The sequence below is a fragment of the Schistocerca serialis genome, unplaced genomic scaffold (assembly GCF_023864345.2).
Source record: "Schistocerca serialis cubense isolate TAMUIC-IGC-003099 unplaced genomic scaffold, iqSchSeri2.2 HiC_scaffold_1196, whole genome shotgun sequence".
Lineage (NCBI taxonomy): Eukaryota > Metazoa > Arthropoda > Insecta > Orthoptera > Acrididae > Schistocerca > Schistocerca serialis.
The window spans coordinates 187,501-192,500 of NW_026047399.1; the positions used below are offsets into that span (position 1 = coordinate 187,501).

A 5,000-nucleotide genomic window follows, 5' to 3' on the forward strand; every position below is an offset into this window, starting at 1 on the left:
ATGTCCTACACAGGGGTGCACCCAACATCACAATACTGCCTCCTCTCACAGCACACAAACAATGGCAGGAATGAAAGACACAGGTCTGCCACAACCATGGAATCAGAGCGCCGCCTGTCATGAGCCAAAGGTGCATCCTGACGTGGCAAATCAGATGATGCCGCAGGCATCCACTTACTATAGTCACAATCAACAAACCGGCCGCCCCGCCCCCCATTAAACCTTTCCTTACAACAATGTGTACCTTAACCTAACCTATATCGTACCGTAACCTAACCTATATCGTACCGTAACCTAACCTATATCGTACCGTAACCTAACCTACGTCGTACCGTAACCTAACCTACGTCGTACCGTAACCTAACCTACGTCGTACCTTAACCTAACCTACGTCGTACCTTACCCTAACCTACGTCGTACCTTAACCTAACCTACGTCGTACCTTAACCTAACCTACGTCGTACCTTAACCTAACCTACGTCGTACCTTAACCTAACCTATGTCGTACCTTAACCTAACCTACGTCGTACCTTAACCTAACCTACGTCGTACCTTAACCTAACCTACGTCGTACCTTAACCTAACCTACGTCGTACCTTAACCTAACCTACGTCGTACCTTAACCTAACCTACGTCGTACCTTAACCTAACCTACGTCGTACCTTAACCTAACCTACGTCGTACCTTAACCTAACCTACGTCGTACCTTAACCTAACCTACGTCGTACCTTAACCTAACCTACGTCGTACCTTAACCTAACCTACGTCGTACCTTAACCTAACCTACGTCGTACCTTAACCTAACCTATGTCGTACCTTAACCTAACCTATGTCGTACCTTAACCTAACCTATGTCGTACCTTAACCTAACCTGTATTGCGCCTTAACCTAACCTGTATTGCGCCTTAACCTAACCTGTATTGCGCCTTAACCTAACCTGTATTGCGCCTTAACCTAACCTGTATTGCGCCTTAACCTAACCTGTATTGCGCCTTAACCTAACCTGTATTGCGCCTTAACCTAACCTGTATTGCGCCTTAACCTAACCTGTATTGCGCCTTAACCTAACCTGTATTGCGCCTTAACCTAACCTGTATTGCGCCTTAACCTAACCTGTATTGCGCCTTAACCTAACCTGTATTGCGCCTTAACCTAACCTGTATTGCGCCTTAACCTAACCTGTATTGCGCCTTAACCTAACCTGTATTGCGCCTTAACCTAACCTGTATTGCGCCTTAACCTAACCTGTATTGCGCCTTAACCTAACCTGTATTGCGCCTTAACCTAACCTATATTGCGCCTTAACGTAACCTGTATTGCGCCTTAACCTAACCTGTATTGCGCCTTAACCTAACCTATATTGCGCCTTAACCTAACCTATATTGCGCCTTAACGTAACCTGTATTGCGCCTTAACCTAACCTATATTGCGCCTTAACCTAACCTATATTGCGCCTTAACGTAACCTATATTGCGCCTTAACGTAACCTATATTGCGCCTTAACGTAACCTATATTGCGCCTTAACGTAACCTATATTGCGCCTTAACGTAACCTATATTGCGCCTTAACGTAACCTATATTGCGCCTTAACGTAACCTATATTGCGCCTTAACGTAACCTATATTGCGCCTTAACGTAACCTATATTGCGCCTTAACGTAACCTATATTGCGCCTTAACGTAACCTATATTGCGCCTTAACGTAACCTATAGTGCGCCTTAATGTAACCTATATTGCGCCTTAACGTAACCTATATTGCGCCTTAACGTAACCTATATTGCGCCTTAACGTAACCTATATTGCGCCTTAACGTAACCTATATTGCGCCTTAACGTAACCTATATTGCGCCTTAACGTAACCTATATTGCGCCTTAACGTAACCTATATTGCGCCTTAACGTAACCTATATTGCGCCTTAACGTAACCTATATTGCGCCTTAACGTAACCTATAGTGCGCCTTAATGTAACCTATATTGCGCCTTAATGTAACCTATATTGCGCCTTAACGTAACCTATATTGCGCCTTAACGTAACCTATATTGCGCCTTAACGTAACCTATATTGCGCCTTAACGTAACCTATATTGCGCCTTAATGTAACCTATATTGCGCCTTAATGTAACCTATATTGCGCCTTAACGTAACCTATATTGCGCCTTAACGTAACCTATATTGCGCCTTAACGTAACCTATATTGCGCCTTAACGTAACCTATATTGCGCCTTAACGTAACCTATATTGCGCCTTAACGTAACCTATATTGCGCCTTAACGTAACCTATATTGCGCCTTAACGTAACCCACATTGTGCTGTAACCCAACACACGTTGGGCCTTAACCCAACACACGTTGGGCCTTAACCCAACACACGTTGGGCCTTAACCCAACACACGTTGGGCCTTAACCCAACACACGTTGGGCCTTAACCCAACACACGTTGGGCCTTAACCCAACACACGTTGGGCCTTAACCCAACACACGTTGGGCCTTAACCCAACACACGTTGGGCCTTAACCCAACACACGTTGGGCCTTAACCTGCTCTGTAATTGTCATACGACGCGTTAAATTAGTGTAGTGTTGCCCAACTGCAACCCCCGCAATATAGTTTGCTACTCGCACTGCCCGGTCCCCAGTGTATCGCTTCATGTTAAACACCTTGCAGCTATACACTGTAATGTGGATGGCAGCAGGACGTACATGCTCAATGCCCTTTGCAGTTGTTCATTGGCATTTGCAGTTGTTCATTGGCCTTCGCATGGCGAAGCACTTAGCCTACGCTGTGGTACGGCCTGTGTCAACTGTCCGCTGATGTTGTACGTCCAAATCACACACTGTACTGCACATTGGTCCTCATGTACTGAATGATACATCGTGGTACATGTGACCGTACAACGACTGCGCCAACAACGGCGAACCATGCGGTCCAAATGTTGTGCACTCAGCTACGTGTCGTCTCCCTATAAGAGCTGGATTGCAGTGTGGTATGCCCTGGATGGCGATCAGCATGAGCCGTCTGTTGATGTAGTGGCGCGTGTTGTCAGACGTAGTCGTCTCTTCTCACACACCGTGATAGCATGGTGCACTGCGTTCCACATCTGCGACATGCGACAGAGGCCGGTTGACAGTCGTTCGCGCAATGGACATCGCATACGTACGGGGGCCACCTTCCACGTGTTCGCGAAGCGTGCACATGTTGTTGCGTGTATGTGGGCAGACAGTGTGTCGTGACACCTGACACAGGCATGCAACAATCGTTGAATTTGCAAATGGCGATGGACGCCTACGTTTGCTGGTGACGTTACGCAAATGAACAACTGGTAAACCGTTGTGGTGCGGTTGTTCTCGCTAGAGGTGAATCAGTGATGGCGACGATCGGTTGAGCTACCAACCGGTTGTTCCAGCGATACCCACCATGCCCACGAACGTGAATGGCATCTGGGTGTGAAGCGATACGCGGCGGTGGCTGGGTGGGACCGTCCCCGGCCGGTGAGGGGGGGCCTCCCGGCGTGCTGGCCGCGCGGTGCGTGGGCGCACGCGCTACAGCCGGCTGGTGGGGGCGGCCAGTGGCAGGCGCGCCGGCCGACGGAGGCGGCAGGCGGCGCAGCTGCGCGCCGGCGCACCCTGCACGCGGCGCCGTGCGGCCAAAGTAGGTCCTCGCGGGCCCGGTGCGAAGCGCGGTGGACATCTGCAGTGTGCTGGTCCGATTGAGGACTGTGTGCGCTGAGGATGCGCCGCCGCCTGGCGCTCGGCGCCGCGACGCCGTCTGCTGCTCGGTCGCCTCTGCGGTTCTCGCAGGTGGTTTGTATCGCAGCTGTGCGGACGTGTTGGCGCGTGCGCTGTGCTGGGAGAGTTCGCTTCGGCACCCAAGTGGGGCTTTTGTCCTTCTGTGGCGCTGGCGTTGGAGCTGCCGGTCACCGTAGGTGGCGCGTGTTGTCTCCCGCCGGCAATGCCACGACAGCACGCTCCCGGGCCTCTGTCGGCAGCGGCAAGCTCAGTTGGGAGCACGGGTGGTCGCACCTAAAGCGTCTACTCGCCAAACTCCGGGCGATTGCGCCTCTCTCGAACCCGACCAAGTACTTAGGACGGCGCTGCGCGCCGCCGGGACCTGAGAGGGTTTCGAGGTGTATGGTGCAGGGGAGCTCAGCCTCCTCCTGTTTGCAGAATAATTGAGCGGACGCTTGCGTGTTCGCGCGGGCCCCCGGGACACACTCCCGGGCGGCCGGCTGCTCAGCTCTAGTTGACGCAGCTCCCTGGTTGATCCTGCCAGTAGTCATATGCTTGTCTCAAAGATTAAGCCATGCATGTCTCAGTACAAGCCGCATTAAGGTGAAACCGCGAATGGCTCATTAAATCAGTTATGGTTCCTTAGATCGTACCCACGTTACTTGGATAACTGTGGTAATTCTAGAGCTAATACATGCAAACAGAGTCCCGACCAGAGATGGAAGGGACGCTTTTATTAGATCAAAACCAATCGGTCGGCTCGTCCGGTCCGTTTGCCTTGGTGACTCTGAATAACTTTGGGCTGATCGCACGGTCCTCGTACCGGCGACGCATCTTTCAAATGTCTGCCTTATCAACTGTCGATGGTAGGTTCTGCGCCTACCATGGTTGTAACGGGTAACGGGGAATCAGGGTTCGATTCCGGAGAGGGAGCCTGAGAAACGGCTACCACATCCAAGGAAGGCAGCAGGCGCGCAAATTACCCACTCCCGGCACGGGGAGGTAGTGACGAAAAATAACGATACGGGACTCATCCGAGGCCCCGTAATCGGAATGAGTACACTTTAAATCCTTTAACGAGTATCTATTGGAGGGCAAGTCTGGTGCCAGCAGCCGCGGTAATTCCAGCTCCAATAGCGTATATTAAAGTTGTTGCGGTTAAAAAGCTCGTAGTTGGATTTGTGTCCCACGCTGTTGGTTCACCGCCCGTCGGTGTTTAACTGGCATGTATCGTGGGACGTCCTGCCGGTGGGGCGAGCTGAAGGCGTGCGACG

At 51.2% G+C, this 5,000-nt stretch overlaps 1 non-coding gene across 1 annotated transcript in view; it reads left to right on the forward strand.

The window, feature by feature from the left end:
* Positions 1–4,250: 4,250 nt before the first annotated feature.
* LOC126434987 (small subunit ribosomal RNA) overlaps positions 4,251–5,000 on the forward strand; it is a 1,910-nt gene continuing 1,160 nt past the window's right edge. The window contains exon 1 of the ribosomal RNA XR_007579643.1: positions 4,251–5,000. This exon is cut by the window's right edge and continues 1,160 nt beyond it. This is a non-coding gene — a ribosomal RNA (small subunit ribosomal RNA).